Genomic DNA, 17,706 nt, shown 5'->3' with positions numbered 1-17,706 from the left:
GTTTAAATATGCTTCAGGGCTAGTTGCATTATTGGGCAGATGGCTGCTGGACACTGTCTTTGAATGGACTAAGAGTATTCATTGTGGAGTAGAAGAAGGCTCATCCAAGCAATGAGGATCTTTTTGCCTGCTTGTCATGTTTTGGAAGCAAGTGGATCACGCGGGGAGTAACCCAAAAACAACTGCCGCCGCTGCCTTCCGCACATTATGAAAGGTGCTAGTAGAATTCCAAGCTAAGACAAAATGGAAGCTCCCCCACTAGTATGCGAACTTTGAATACCGTGAGCACCTTTGGTTTTAATTAAGATCCTTGCCCTGATTGTCGGGCTAGCTAGCAAGCGTCGATTTTTTTCCAAATTACTCTTGAGATCAATTATTGAAGACTGAAATTTTGGAGAATGGCCAACGATAGAAGAAGTGTCATTGTTGAGTCGAGAGGAACGCTAAGAATGCTAGCTGCAGGAAATCAACCAAAAAGCGAAAGTCCACACACAGTTCTGCTTAAGAGTCAGTGTCCGAGGTCCATCCCTATCTAAAGACAACCTCGCAAATTACCAAATGACTTTTAATGAAAACTTACCACTTTCAAGTGGAACCGATCTCAATTAACTAGCTGAAAACGAAATACGAGCGCTTTCAAACGCAACCGATCTCATAATGAAGTCGAATAGAAGAGCAAAAAGGAGTAGAGTTTTCAAGGGCCCGGACGTCAAGCAACCTTTGCAGATAGTGAAGCAGTAATCGCCCACTGACGGGAACGTACTGTAAAGACTATCCGATGTGGCTAGGAGGCACTTATGGTTAGTGTTGGTGGTAAACTTGCGCTGGGAATGTAGGAGCCAGGCTGCTGGAGCTGGTCATGGAGTAACTTCTGAACAGCAAGCGCAACCTCTGCTTCGTGTTCGTAGATATTACATCATAGTCTGCGGGGACAAGTTTTGTGGGAATTTTCTCAGATCGCATATAGCTAAGATCACTGATTCCTGGGACAATGTGACCCTCATGATTACCCTTTATTACGAAGACCCGGAAGACCTTTTGATCGCACTTGATCGTCTAGGGTAAGGGAAAGTTTACTCAGTTTGTGGAGCACCAACGGCTTCAATATAAATTTTGAGAATTCATTCCATAACACTAGAGGCAGTGATTAGGACAATACTAGAGCATGCAGCCTCGATAAAAAGAGCACGCTTTTCTGTGTCCAAAATCCAGCGACTTGACCGTGGTTAAATTATAGGTGATGGGACCGGCTTTCCTGTCTCACAACTGATCAGCACCGAAGAAAGAATTCAGCATTTTACGTCTGCTATCCCGTTGAGGAAAGTCAACCCTTTGATAGGCTAATATCAATGCAAGGCGTACGTCTTGGGACAGTTCGTAGAATTGTGATAGATGTGAGGAGGTTTTTAATATCATCTTACTGGAAATAGGATTTCGAGGGTGGAGAACTGGAGAGTGCCAGATCGCAGATCCTTCTCGGATTATAGCTGGATACTTTTCCATCTGCATCTCGCTGCGGTGAAAGGGTGGTATAGGTTCCAGGGCGAAACGTGGATTGACACCCATGATGGAGCATAAAACTTGGGAAACGTCTGCTGAACCAACACCAACAGCTTTACTACTTCTTTCTCTACCTCCACATGATGACCGCTGTGAGCTCTTTCTTAACGAAAAGGAGCAGACGGAGAAGGATGTAGGCGCTTCTCCCGCGCCTACAAACAAGGTAAATTGTACGAACTGATCCTCCAGGTTGCGGCTCGGGCACAATTGACAACCCTACATGGAAAACCGAAATTACGAAACCAGAAAAGGAGCCTCGGACTGGATTGACAAGACAACTACGAACCCGAAAACGAAAATGGAATAACGATTTATGGATTTTCTCATGGAATCTGTGCTTCCTGTATAGACCCAATGCTGTCCAGTAGCTAGCCAATACCCTGGCTTATGTTACAGCGTTAAAGAGATGCGCTATGCCTGGACCAGTTTCCTGGAGAAGAGCCAATACACCATATAATATAGTGGCCATCCAGTCAACCATGTGCTCGAAGCAACATTTCTAGTTAGCTAAAATATGAAACCTGCTGTCATCGAATTTGCAAACATAAGCGAAAGGCTATGCACTTCGCTCTTGCGAGGCAAATTTCGAAATACAAGCCTCAATAACATCCACGCCCCTACAGAGCTTGCCTGCCTTATACATCTCGATGACCATCCTGCCGAGACGAGGATCTTATTTCCGGGAGAATGCCCAGAACATCATTGGCTCATGGGAAAGAGACCTCACTCCAGCAAATCAGCAACAGATCAGATTTTCTCTCTCTGGCAAGCGATGCAAAAACTTTTGGAATATGGCCATCAGTTGCACCATCTTTTCATCGACTTCAAGGCCACCGACAATAGCATAGCCAGGGTAAAATGGTACACGGTCATGGTTGACCTTGATCAATGTGAGAGACCTGATAAAAGTAGCAGGATAACTGTGGAGACCGTTGGAAATCAACAACAACAAGGAGATGCCCTGTCGTGCACCCTCTTTAACCCGGCCTTAGAAAAAGTGATCCGTGGTGCTGAGGTAAAAGTCCATCAAACTGCTGGCCTATGCTGACATTATGGGAAAAACGACCCGAGACATACAGTCTACCTTCATCCAGATTGGCGCGAGATCTTGGGCTGTGTATCAATGAAGGCAAGATGAAATATATGATGACAAAGTCTCCACCAGCCAACCAACAACATCAATTCGCAATGGTTGAACGAGACGAATAAAGGTAGGAGACTACAACTTTGAGACTGTTGATAATTTCTCCAATTTAGGGTCGAAAATAGCCGCCGATAACAGCTACCGTTGTTGGCAGCCAACAGAGCCTATTTCAGCTTACAAAAACTGTTTCGCTCGAAACGTCTCACCATAGTGTCAAAACTCTTACTGTATAATGATCTTGCGAGTCTTCATGTAATCCTCGGAGGATTGGGTTCTTAGAAGCAAAATTGTAAACTCTTGGCCGCGTTTGAGAGAAGAATCATCCGAAGAATTGTTGGACCCCTAAATGAGGAACAAGAGCAGACAGGGCTGATGACTGGCCAGCCGTGGCTTGACAGCTGTTTTGTGAAAGCAGCTTGCATCCCACTGGCAACTGTGAAGGGTGGAATCTACTCACATCACTTGACCAACATTGATTCCATGTGGTATTACGGGGATTTGCACGGGGACTGGTTTATATGAGACCATGCCACAACAATTACAATTTATAATGTAAATTTGACGATTGAAGGAAGAGAACCTTAGGCGTTTGCGATTACTTAGCTCCAGTTAGAGAAAGGTTGCATACACTAGGTAATCAATCATTTAGCGACTTCAAGCAGATCTCCTTTCCTCAAAAGATTTAAAAATTGGGAAAAGGCTCCCCATGTTAACCAATTCAACCGTGCTTCGCATTGGCACAATCAAATTTTTTGCACCTAACGAAATTATTATAAATTATACTGTATCCGGTGAAATCCTATCTGAATGTCTGTAGAAAGCAGAAGGTCAGATATATCATAAAATATATCATTGTTAGATAATTCGAAACTGGCAGTCGCATATCAAGTGGCACAATTCAGACTTGAAGCAGAATCTACCGAATGAGGAAGCTGATATAGATTAGGGAACAAAAAGAACAAAAGGAATTGAAGCCATGTGGTGATATGTTCATTGTAACTTCATTGATGACCCCTATACGACCATAAACTTTAAATTTCTTTTACGCACTCCACAATGCACGAACATACCAGAGTCATACCTCTGGACTAGAGGTGGTTTAGATTTTGTCAGAATACAATAACCAGGAATGGTTGTCGATGACGGTTAACTGAATAGCAACTAGAGTTGACGTTGGTACCGAGACAGCATCTTCCTGAATGTGTCATCAGGATAATCAAATTCCGCGAGACTTTTAAGGAATATCAGGACTCTACAGTGGAAGACCAAGTTTCAATACAATGAGTAGGATACTCTGAAAAAGGTGTTGCCGCACAAAGGGTCTATGAAGCCATCTTAAAAAGATCCTTGATATTTGTAGAAAATGCAAGGAGACGAAATTAGTGTGTCCTTAATGACAGAAACCATAATGGATAGAAGCAATCTTAGTATCTTCAGGAATTGCGCAGCTTAGTAGTATTCAAAGCCAGTAAGACAGTTCTCAGAATTGTCATCATATCGCATTCCAGGCTGGCATTTTGATCGGCACTGGAGCACCTGTTTTGCATAAAATAATACCTAGACCGCAATATCTAAATTGTCTACAGCAGCTAATACTTCCACCGGCACTTGCGGTTCAAGACTGGTAGATCCCAACTTTGGCCTTGGACATCATTTGAATTGAATAGACGTCGTCCTGATAATTATGGGAGCTGATCGGATGTCATCAGATTATTATAGAAGGTCTACCAGTTGAGCATATGAACGTGGAAGGAATTTGTACACTTTTAAACTGCCCACGGGTTATACCATCTTCAACTGATATCCAAGGACCGTGACAAATGGCGACAATATAGAGACTATGAAGGAATCAAAATGTTGATAATTTCTGATAAGGGCCCGGTAGAACGCATGCCGATCCCTCAACGGATTGAAAGGGAATACTACCAATTACTCTTGAAAATATTCTAAATTCGAAAAGGCGGAGGATGTTGTGGCACTGGATGCCCAGCGCCCAATCGAGATCAGCATAGACTGAGGGTGGTACTGCGGCGAATCAACAGGTGGATGACTGAGATTGAACCTCCACTGGTTGGTGAAATTTTGACGAAGTCAGCAGTGAAATACTTCGGCATCATTGTACATACGAAAATAGGCTTTTTCGAGCAGATTTCCAAAAGCGCAAACAACGCTGCAGGTAGAATGTTTCCTATTTGCCGACTGCAGTCCAACGTCCAAATAAAGGATTGTCGTTTGCTGATGACTGCGGGTTTCGGTTCTAAAGTATGGGTTGATTCTGTCAGTAAGAAAATGTACCGCAAGTACCAAATGCAAGTCCAATGACGAGGCGCTCTGGGAGTTGCGTTCGCCTATAGCACCGCCTCGGAGCCAGTATGGTGTAACAGGAGTTATTCTGAACGCCCTCTGTATACCTCAGAAAGGTGTGGGAAATAAATAGGTTGCAGCTTGTGAAGAGAGAGCTCATACTGCCACCGCATGGCAGCGATTGTGGGAAAGCTAATATAGGGGTAGATGGACGAAACATCTCATCAAAGACATGCAGTTGTGGTTCAAGCGAAAGCGCGGTCAGATGGACTGTTACCTAACCTAGTTGCTCAGCAGCCACTAATATTTTCAGTTCTATCACACACAATCGGGGAATCAGGGTCGCCTAACTGCGTTCACTGCATAGCTGTAGGGAATGATGTCTGCCGTATCCTTTTCTTCTAACGAAGATGAGAGCATCATCGCTATCGCCTGTGGATAGAAAGGTGTCAAGAGTCTCCAGACACCATCATTATGCACTCAAGGAATTCTTAAGGCGATCAATGGCAGATGGATAGGAGGGAACCAGAGTATTTGAGGCTCCCTGAAGTACGAAATTGTGCTCTTAAACTGAACAGGCCTGGCTTCAGATAACGTGTCAAGCAATATCGGGTTAGTATCCTAGACGCAACAATGGGTATTTTGGCCGATAGTTAGTTGAGACAGGAGCCAGAAACTTCGGGCGTAATTGCGTTTCACTCCCGCCAGAATCTGATATAAAAGGTCTTAATTTCCACCATAGTATAAAAAATAATAATGTTCCTGAGAAAAGTTTTTAAGTACTTACCTAGTTTTTAGCGAAGTTTTAAAATCTGGAAATAAAATTAAGAATATTATTATAGCTTAATATATTTGACTAAACTTTTTCATTCTCAAAAACAGACAATTACAATTATAGTCGAATTGGTTAAATATGGAGGTGACCAATTACACGGTTCACCAACTGATGCTCAAGGTGTGGTGTAGTGAATCAATGCCTGATGACTATGTCCCATATATAAAAGGAGAGATGTCATGCAGTGCAGCAACTAAAGCGGTATCAAGTTGCTGAGCACCATCTACAAGACATTCTCTGCTATCTCCATCCGCTCAGAATATCATTGGTCCGTACCAAAGAGGCAAATCAGCAGCATATCAGATTTTCTCTGTGCGGCTAGCGATGAAAAGACTGTGCACATCGGTTGCGCCATCTTTGCCTTGATAACAATGATTTTTAAGTCCACCCAAATACTGGCCTATGCTAATGATATCGACATTGTGGGAAGAACAACCCAAGAGTTTTCACATCTTCACAGTAGCGCCTGATCGGTTATGTAGACGACGTTGCAGCACTTGTTGTCGGATGCACTGTCGAACAGGCCCAGCGAATGCTTGACATATTGATGCAATAGGTAGGTGAAATAGTCATCCTGACCAGACAGGGAATCTCGACTATAGGGTCAAAACTAGTGGTTGAATACCTTCATTTAATGTTCGATGATGATAGTTACAGTCAAAGTGGAGTCTCGGCCTTGAGCCAACTAATGCCAAATGTTCGGGGCCCTTAGACATTTTTTATGGGAACAACATAGCTTGGTGGTCAAAGGCTAGTATAGGTCCCGGGGCGAAACGTGGATTGGTACCCACGATGGAGCATAAAACCTGGGAAATGCCTGCTGAACCAACACCAACAGCTCTACTACCAAACCCTATCTCCACCTCCTCGTGGTGACGGCTGGGAGCTCTTTCTTGACGAAAAGCTGCAGACGGAGAAGGATGAAGGCGAGTCTCCCGCGCCTAAAAACGGGACTAATTGTACCAACTGGTCCTCCAGGTTGGGGGTTGGGTAGGGCTGACAACCCTACATGGAAAACAACTTGTTACGAAGCCACAACAGGAGCCTCGGACAGGACGGATTTTAAAACGACGGACCCGGCAACGACAACGGAACAACGATTTGCGCATTTTCTCATGGAACGTGCGCTCCCTGTACAGAGATGAAGCTGATAAGCAGCTAGCCTATACCCTGTCCTAATATAGGACTGATATAACAGCGTTGCAAGAGATGCGATGGACAGGGATCGGTTTCCTGGAGAAGAGCCACTACACCATATATTATAGCGGTCATCCAGTAAACCATGTGCTCGGAGTAGGTTTCTTAGTCAGCCAAAAAATGAAACCTGCTGTTATCGGCTTTGAAAACATAAGCGAACGGCTATGCACTCTGTGCTTGCGAGGCAAGTTTAGAAATATAAGCCTCATAAACGTTCACGCCCCTGCAGAGGAGACTGCAGAGTCGGAGAAGGATACCTTCTACGAGGTAGTAGAACGAACCCTCGAAGCCTGTCCCAGATATGATATCAAAATCATACTTGGGGATTTTAAAGCCAAGTAGGGAAGGAGCCCGTATTCAGGCGATACGTTGGCTCCCATAGCTTACACGAAAAAACAAATGATAACGGACTGCGGACTATTCAATTAGCAGGGTCACACGAAATGGTTGTTGGAAGTACCTGGTTTGCGCGGAAAGCGGTCCACAAACATACGTTGGCCTCTCCAGACGAGACCACTTTCAACCAAATTGACCACGTGTTGATCGAACGCCGCCACCTCTCAGCCTTGATGAATGTCAGAACATATAGGGGGGCCAATATAGACTCGGATCACTATCTCGTTGGCATGGTGCTCCGAGCTCGAATAACAATACCACCCAGAATCCCCTCTGACAATCAGGTGAGAGTGAACACTGAAGCCATCCACAACACAACCGTCCGCGACACCTATAAGAGGGAAATGGATGCCGCAATAACCACAGTCAACAGAGGACCTGGAGATGGAGCATCAACAAATAATTTTCACAACCACCTGAAGAACGTTATCATAGATACGGCCACAAATATACTTGGCCCCAGCCGCAAAAGGAGTCGGAACGGTTGGTTTGACGATGAATGTAAGCTAGCAACGGAACGGAAGAATGCCGCATACCGAGTAATGTTGCATTCTCAAAGAACGCGGGCACGCGCAGAGACTTATCACGAACTCCGTCAACAAGTCTGTGAACTAGAAAAGTACAGGGAGCAACCGCACCAGGCGCGGAAATTTTACCAACAAGGCAGCAGGATAAAGCCTTATACACCTCGATGCTCATCCTGCCGAGACAAAGAGGGAAATCTGATTTCCGACACAATGGGCATATTGGAGCGATGGGTTGAATACTTTGATGTCCTGTCAACTGAAGATGACGGACAAATACTGCCAGTATAGGAGAAACATTGCGTGCAATTCATCGGCTAAAAAATCATAAGTCGCCAGGAGCCAATGGAATTACAGCCGAATTGGTTAAATATGGAGACGACCAGTTACACCAAGTGGTTCATCGACTTGTGCTGAAGGTATGGGACAGCAAATCCATGCCTGACGATTGGCAACGAGGCGTTATCTGTCTCATACATAAAAAGGGAGATATCACACAGTGCAGCAACTATAGAGGTATCACGTTGCTGAGTACCATCTATAAGATATTCTCCACTATCTTGCTAGGCCGGATAGCCCCATACGCCCAGAACATCATTGGCCCATATCAAAGAGGCTTCACTCCAGGCAAATCAGCAACAGATCAGATTTTCTCTCTGCGGCAGGCGATGGAAAAACTGTTGGAATATGGACAACAACTGCACCATCTGTTCATCGACTTTAAAGCTGCCTATGATAGCATAGCCAGGGTAAAACTGTACACGGCCATGAGAGAATTCGGTATCCCGACGAAATTAATAAGACTGACTAGGCTGACCCTGACCAATGTGCGAGGCCAGATAAAAGTAGCAGGATTACTCTCAAGACCATTCGACATCAACAACGGTCTACGACAAGGGGATGCGCTATCATGCGTCCTCTTTAACCTGGCCCTGGGGAAAGTGATCCGTGATGCTGAGGTAAATGCAAGAGGTACGATCCTCTTCATGTCCACCCAACTACAGGCCTATGCTGACGATATCGACATCATGGGAAGAACGACCCGAGGCGTACAAACTGCCTTCATCCAGATCGAGCAGGCGGCGCGAGATCTTGGGCTGCACATCAATGAAGGCAAGGCAAAATATATGGTGGCAACGTCAGCACCGAAGACGAATCAACCAACAACATCAAACAGCACTGGTCAAACAGGAAGAATAGAGATAGGAGAATACAACTTTGAGACCGTTGACAATTTCTCCTATCTAGGGTCGAAAATCACAACCGATAACGACTACGATGATGAAATCCGCGCACGGTTGTTGTCAACCAACAGAGCCTATTTCAGCTTACAAAGACTGTTCCGCTCGAAACGTCTCACCATAGGGTCAAAGCTCTTACTGTACAAGACTATGATCTTGCCAGTCCTCATGTATTCCTCGGAAACTTGGGTTCTTAGCAAGAAAAATTGCGAACTCTTGGCCGCGTTCGAGAGAAGAATCCTCCGAAGAATTTTTGGCCCCCTACATGAGGATGGACGATTCCGTAGCCTACACAATGACGAAATCTATGAGCGATACCATGACCGTCCGGTTGTGGATAAAATCCGGCTCAATAGATTACGGTGGGCGGGTCACTTAATCCGTATGGATGAAGATGATCCCACCCGGAAAGTCTATAAGGGCAATATCTATGGTAGAAAAAGAAGACGAGGCAGACCCTGCCTAAGATGGAGCGATGGCGTGGGCCAGGACGCCAGACAGCTTTTAGGGATATCGAATTGGTGAACCTCGGCGCAAAACCGGTATGTCCGGTGTTCCTTATTAAGGCGGGCCTAGACCGGATACCGGTTGTTGATGATGATGATAGTGCGTTAGAGTAACTAAAATTGCGAACTAAATGACTACTCGCTAAGGATATCTGGACCAAGAGTAGCTGAAACGACGAGGCTACTCGCAGTCGAGTGGTATCGGTCGCATCAGCTGACATGACGGGATGGTTTGGCCAAGCATTTCGAACTGTCCTTTTCAAAGTTCTACTGACGACGTATTGACAGCTCCCGTATTTTTAGCGTTAATCCCCGAGCGTTGAGTTAAAACAAATTAGTGTTTAGCAAAGTGACTTTGAAAAGTAGAATTGTGAGTTGCTATCTTCGCGAACTAGAGTACGTACTGATATGTATGCATGTGACTACGGATACTTTTGAAAAGTCATAGGTATTGCCTACATCCCCAACCGAGGTAAAAGATTTACTCTCATAGTTGGCTAAAGTCATCTCGGTTCACTTTTTGGTCACCCACCAATATCTTTTCCTTATTCAAATGTCCTTCCTTGAAGCAAGCGCGGGACAGTGGAAAGGCATCTCATAACTAATTTTCTTCAACGTTGCGTATCCATTCAAATCATTTTTCAAGGCCCAGGCTACATTGGCCAAAAGATTCAAGGGAAGTATATTAAATCCTCTTTTCGACCCTTCATCCTATCAACTTCTCATCTTATTATTTTCTGGAGGTTAACATATAAACTCTGATTTATATTTAGATCAAGCTCCTCGCATACGGACCTCCGTGCATCCAAGTACTTAATCCATTTCAACGAATTATTTCCAATCAATTGACTAGCCGAAAGCAAGAGCAAATAATACAAGAGGTCAAGAACATTTCCATTTATTTCGACATTGGAGATTCCTTCAATGTATAATATCCAAATCGATATCAATTGCCACATGTTTTCCTTTCCTGGGTTCGTCATTCTATTCAAACGGAAAAACCAAGGACAGACAAAAACTCACCAGGAAAATAGAGGAATGATAACGGCAAGATGAAAGCCATGAAAGAAAAGTTGTCTCTCGAAATCAGTTTAAGGAACAAAAGGTGATCCCCTGGGATGTAACCCAAACAAAATCAAATTAGTCCAATCGACTGAGTGCTTTAAGCCCAATACAACAACCCACTAAATACATCGATACGTTATTGGGTTAAATTTGACAGACCCAATCCCAAGGCTGACTCCTGAGCCCGAAGTCCGGGAATCCCATCGAAATTATCTTCTGCATAACCCCTGTTGCTTTGCTCGCCTCTTAATAGTCCGTCCCCTCGCCCAATGCTCTCCCCCTTCCATTCATTTGCGTTACACTACGGTTCCAGGATTTCCTTCTCGCAAGTTTTTGTTGTTGCCTTTATTTTTCTTTGTCGATAAGGATATCACACTTAATGTCTGGCAATAATTTAACAACCCTCAAAAGTCAATAGAATGTGTTTTTTCCGACTGGTCTGAAAGACTCCCCGCAGAGAAGGTTGTCCGGGGATATCTCAAAGTGAAAACAATTTTGTGAAAGGCGTTTGAGCGTGGGTGCGGGGTGTTTGGGTTGTTTTAAAATACAAACACTGGAGCGGCACAAGTAATCGTTGACCGAAAATTACCTTATCCCAGTAACTGTTACTTTCTCCTCGCCCAGTAGGATTGGGTGGCGAAAGACTTAGACTAATATGAGCTTGGTGGGTTGTAGTTGAAGGGATGATTTTTTTTTCGGAAATTAACTTAATAATAAAGGGGTTGGATGGACGGGACGAAAAAAGGTCGACATAGTGACATCAACATTGTGAATGGAAACTGTGTTGAGTGGAAATTGACAAAGGTCTACTGTGAGGTGAAAAATAGTCTTTGGAACACTTTGACAAATAGTATGCAAATTTTCTAGCACCTCTTCTGCTAACTTGTTTTGATGGGATTCAGTTTTTTTCTCTTATTTTCAAACACCTTCTATTTCGATTTAAGGTGACTATATTGTGTCCGTCCTCAGGAATGCCTGTGTCAGACAAGGTCATGTAGCAAGGATAAATAGGAGCTTCGATGGCTGTATCTTCAATTTAAAATTTAACAAGAGAAGTTGATAGGTTTGCCTCTAGAAATTTAAGGTAATTGTTTTAAAATGGGGACGAAATCTTAAGCTGAAGGCTCAAAGGCTCAAAACGATGGTCATCAATACAATTCCAACAACTATTCAAATACCATTTGAGAAATTCCCAACATCAAAGATTCCCCAGTCACCTTCCTCTTCAACCTTGTCTGAAGACCCGCATCATTATTTTAAATAAATTTGTTCCAAGATAATTTCAGGGGTTGTATCAAGCGACAGTACGTCGTCCACTTAAAGAACCGCGCGACAGTCATCAAATTAAAAGAAGTTCGCCTTTCTAATATCTTCCCTCACCATTTTCTATAGACAAATATAAAAGATGATGATGATAGTCCGCAATTTGAGGTGCTCGGAACGTTACCCGGCATCAGGGACATGAAAAGGACAATGACAGTCCGCCAGAAGGACTTAGCCGTACTCAGAATCAAGCGTTACGTCATGCGGGGGAGGATATACGCTGCCACTTTGAGCACTGAGGGGTATGTCTAGCATACTTTGAATTTACAAAAGACTTTACGAATGTTTACTTTTGATTTTGATTCAGTTTGGTCCTTCGTTACATTTTTTTCAAGAGCGAAGATTTCATAAATGTCTCCCAATGACTCCGCGCGACCTTAAGTGTTATGGGTGGGGGAGGTAGAAGGAAATCGGGGGAAAAGTACGTTCAACTGACTGATTGCGGACTGACTTAAAGTATGAATAGAAGACATTTCAATTTTCGTCTTGAATCGTTTGGCTTGGGAAGTATTTGTCAGAATGTCAATTCATATTTTAAATCTCAGTGAAGAGGATTTTAAAGTCATCTTTGCGGCATGGGGAGTCCTTATTTCAAATTCAAGTCAGCTTAGTGAACCTTGACTTTAAGGCGTGTGGAGCTAAACGGCATCAAAAATAGATTGGGGTTTTAAATGTCGGTTGCTAATTGGTCGCTGGTGAGCTCATTATTTCTGTTGAATGGCAAAGGTCATACCCTTTGAATCACTTGAAAACCAGGGATCTATTTATTCTGCTTAGATGTCTATCGGCATAGGTTTTAACCACCGTCGATTGACAATTCCACATCATCATTTCCTTGTCTTGAATTAAGTGGATACATTAACAACAAAATGGTCATAGCGGTGAATAGGCAATAATTTCCCAATTCCATTATAGAAAATTTATTACAATAAAACGTCAGGCTTCAGTGCCCAATTAGTAGTTTCTAGGAATGGGGATTCCAACCTTTCTTAGCAAGGCGGGTATTTAAACTGTTGCTAATGCAATTTCTTTTATAAGGCTTGTGGTGTTACGATGATAGTCCAGCGTTGCATCACCTTGGCATAGTTCCTTCGCAATGAGATGATTACGGAGTTGCATTCAGCCAGGGGCCAGGGGGAGGAGTAATATGAACTCTCGTACCATATTCGGCTGCGGAGATATCAGGAAGCTCAAGAGCGAATCGTGGGCATCATGGAGCTATATGACACCTACCGGGTTAAGCGTTCCATTCTCCGCGTTCGTGCCTACTGGGCTGCACGGAAGAGGACACATCAACCCTTTTCGTCGGTAGTGTTAGCGGAGAAGCCGAAGGGAGATTTACAACTATATGCGAAGATCACCCTTTGGGGTAAGGATGTACTGGGCTTGGTGGACACCGGAGCTCCGGTGAGTTGTATTTTCGAAGACATTAACGAGTGGCTCAGGCAGTACTGCTCCTGCCTCAACGACGTGTGGGAGGGTGCGCGACTAACCCTGAAAAGGGTCTCTGAGTTGCCATCGTTAAAAAAGTGCTTCTTCTGGCTTCCAGAAGAAGAGAGGAATGGTGCTGGGGTTCTGGAACAACTTACTGTACAGAATAACCTCAACACTTTAATCTGGATGCTGCTAGGCAAAAAAACAGGATAGAGAGCCGATAGGCCGGGAATTTTTCTCACTATCGACGTTCCCGAACCCGAAGGTAAAAAGGTTCGGGAAGAATCGGGCTGCCGGTTCTACTACGGGCAAGGGACCGTGACGTTACAATTGTCGGCTCCTAAAACCATTGAAGGGGACATGCAGCCCTCGGCATCTTTATCTGAAGTGTAGATATAATGCCACATTTCCGAAATAAATTTGCAGCATTGTAAAGCGATGATTGCATTTATCAGTCGTCGGATCAATAGTTGGAAGACATTTATATACTTCATACAAGAACCGTGTGTGTTGTTGGTGGGGTAGTCAGGGGCCTAAACTTCCAACATGCTAACCTGTTGTATGTTAATGAAAGTGTTCGACCCCGCCCCTGCATGGTAGTCTTTCATTTCCAGGCTAATGTGGTTAACAACCTATGTACTGGTGACATCACATCGGCTAAACTGACCATAAAAAGTCAACAGAGAGATACAGAGGTACTATGGTGCTCTGCATATTTCCCCTATGACGCAGAAGAAGTTCCCAATGGAACATTCATCAGAGCTATCCAATATGCTAAAAGTAAAGGCATGGGGGTAATAGCAGGATGTGATGTCGCTCACCATATGCTGGGAAAGTTCCAGCGTCAATGCAACAGGATCGACACTACTGGAGAATTTAGTAGGAACCGATTTGCAGACCCTTAACTTGGGTAATGAAAACACACAGAGGTCATCGACACGGTGAAGTATCAAACGATATCAAACTTTCGGATCACAGACGTATTGATTTCGTAATGGGCATGGATCCACCCCCACCCACTCCATTTCGGAATCCTCGGAAGACAGATTGGGTGACCTATAAATTAGAATTGAGCGCCCGAGTCACGATCCTTGGTAAGCGCATCAAATCCATTGCTCGAATTGAGAAGACAACCCAGATGATCACAACAAGCATGAGAGAAGCTTTCGAAGAAAGCTGTCCATTCAAGATTCCAAAGAAGGGAAAAACACCACGGTGGAACTCGGATTTGGCCAAACAGAGGAGAACTACAATGATGCTCCTCAATCGTGCTCTGAGTGTGATCCAGCTGCTGGCTGGAATCGCTATAAAGAGGCACAGAAGGTTCTATAGAAGAGCATAAGATCGGCTAAACGATCATCATGGAGATGCTTTTACGAAGAGACTAACTATCTTGAGGAAACCTCAAAGCTGAAGCGGATTCTGGTTAAAGAACGTAGCCACAAGCTGGGTTATTTACGTTTACAGAATGGCAAACCACTTCCCAGGCAGCATTCAAAATCTAATCTCGGGGCCGACAGGTGCATACGACCATCGAACGAGAGAGTGGAATCTGACATGCAAAGTAGTATCACTGGAGCGAGTAAAATGGGCATTTATCTCGTTCCATAGATACAAGTCTGCAGAGACGGATGACATCATTCTTGCGCTAATAATAGAGGGTTTACATATTCGGAATATATATTGGGCATGCCTTGCACACGCTTATTTTCCAATTAACTGGTGTGATGTGAAGGTGTTATTTATTCCAAAACCAGGGAAACTCACTGAAGACAACGCTCCATGAACTCACAGTAAAAATTGAACAGGCGAGGTCTGAAAAAGAATACGCCTTAGGAGTATTCATGGACATCGAAGGGGTCTTCAGTTATGCCTCATTCCCGGCAATTTGTGATTCGGCAAGACAGCATGGAATCGAACCGCTGTTAGTCAGCTGGATCCTTCACCCGCTAAAGTGAAGAAAATTCCACATATTGGTCGGCCTTAAGTCGATTGAGGCAGGATGTCTCAGGGGTTGCCCACAGGGAGGGGTTCTCTCCCGCTGTTGTGGCTCTTGGTAATGGATACCCTGCTGTGGTTCCTGGAGGACAAAAAAGTCTTCGCGCAAGCATTTGCGGACGACCTAGCCGTAATAATTACCGGTAAGTTTGCGGACACAGTGTGTGACCGCTTGAATGCAACTCTACATGAAAGACACGGTTGGTAGCTCCTCAATGGACTCACGGTGAACGCTAGGAAGACTGGACTAGCTATGTTCACCGACGTCAGGTAGGGCTGCTATACGCTATCCACTTTAGCATGGGCGGAAATCCAGCTGTCACAAACTATCAAGTATTTAGGAGTACAGTAAGTCCAAGTTAACGTGGAAGCATCATATCCAGGAACAATATCAGAAATCTTCCAGATTGCTCTGGTACTGTAGGAATGCTGTAGGTAAGACCTGGGGACTTTTACCGAAACGGATATACTGGATGTATGCATCAATAATAAAACCCATACACTGTCGTAAGAATGGTCGATAAATGGCGAAAATCCATGTGAAATAACCTGGGATCTCCAGAGCTGTATTTTTGTTGTCCCTTAAGAAGTGGGACATGAAAATCCTAGTAGGGTTTTTGACGGGACACTGCTCCTTAAACTACCATATGGAAAATATTGTGGTGGTGGTTTCGGATATGTGCAGCCAATGTGAGGAGGAATAGGAGACGGCCCTATACTTTTTATGCAGCAGCTCGACTTCCTCAGATCTCAGGCAAAGACACCTTGAAGAATCTGCACATTCTCTCCCTCTGGAGAATGTTCTCACATTCGCTAAAGTTTGCGAACGTAGGCGTGAATTCATTGAATAGGCGATTTACGGGGATAGTAAAATGGACCTAACAATGGCCTGAATGCTAGGATCTGCAGCTCCCCCAGTAAATTAGACTAACTAAACCGTATGTCTGCTGAACTGGCTGAGCAAGTCTTACGTGAAAAATTAGTCCCTATCCGGAAATTACGCCTCATGTTAAAGGTGGCAGATGGGACTCCTCATTCCACGCTAGGAAGGGTTTTTGCTACGGTTACCTTCAGGGGATCTACAGCTGATCTGGAGTTCTAGATCATCCCCAGTCTTAGTCAAAATTTGTATTTTGGGTTGATTTTGTTCGCGCGTTTAATTTAGCACCTGACCTTTTTGTGACAAACAATATGTCATCTTCGCAGGGTTCAAGAGCTTTGGAGACTGTCGATGACACCTGTGACCAGCGGCATGATCTGTCGCCCGTGCGGGAACTTCAGTTGCAAGCTGCGATATCTATGTTTCTCTCTTTCACGAAACAAGGACTAGGACGTACGTTATTGGTATCGCATCACATTGATGTAGGAGATACCAATCTGATGAAACCGCATCACTATCCGCCATCGTCAGCTTTGGAGAAGCTTTTGTACGCGAAGGCAGATCGGCTGTTGGAAATGAGGGTCATATAGAAGTCGCAAAGCTCTTGGGCTTCTCCGGTGGCGATTGTTGGGAAATCGGGCAAGGTGAGAATGTGCCTCGACGCCCGTAAAGTTAATCTCTACACGGTAAAGAGTGCTTATCCCATGCCGCTCATAGATGGGATCTTGAGTCGGTTGCTTTCGTCATCCCAGGTAAACCCTTGTACCAGTTCCGAACAATGCCCTTCGGATTGTGTAATGCTCCACAAACGTTGTGTGATTTAATGGACAAGGTGATTCCAGCCCATCTAAGGAATCAGGTGTTCGTCTATTTGGATGATTTGTTGGTCACGTCTGAGACGTTTGCGGACCACATTCTCATCCTTCAAAAGATTGCGGCTCATCTAAAGAACTCGAGTTTGACTATTAATGTCGAATGGGTGAATGGAAGAAGATGAAGTACTTGGGGCATATCATCGGACATCGGAGGGGGGGTCATGTGGAGTTTCCACTACCTAAATCAGTGAGACAGTTGCGCCGTTTCTTGGGTGTTTGTGGTTGGTACCGCAGGTTCATCCGCGACTTCGCAGCTGTTGCAACTCTTTTGACCAAAATTCTATGTAAGGATCGGCGGGTTGAATGGACAAAGCAATTCATTAACTGAAGAGGGCGCTTACTTCGGCTCCAGTGCTGCATAAAGCAAATTTCACTAAACTGTTTTCTATACATTGCGACGTCAGCAAAGATGTCATAGGCGCAG

General features: G+C 44.3%; 1 protein-coding gene across 1 annotated transcript in view; it reads right to left on the bottom strand.

Moving 5' to 3' along the window:
* The window catches only part of LOC119653550 (homeobox protein 5), a 1,045,448-nt gene that overhangs the window by 854,168 nt on the left and 173,574 nt on the right, over positions 1-17,706 (bottom strand). The window contains exon 3 of the mRNA XM_038058245.1: positions 5,796-5,820. The gene's annotated coding sequence lies outside the window, so the exon portion shown is untranslated. The remainder of the gene's footprint in view (positions 1-5,795; positions 5,821-17,706) is intronic.

Source organism: Hermetia illucens, chromosome 4 (assembly GCF_905115235.1).
Source record: "Hermetia illucens chromosome 4, iHerIll2.2.curated.20191125, whole genome shotgun sequence".
Lineage (NCBI taxonomy): Eukaryota > Metazoa > Arthropoda > Insecta > Diptera > Stratiomyidae > Hermetia > Hermetia illucens.
This window is presented reverse-complemented; position numbering and strand designations above follow the sequence as displayed.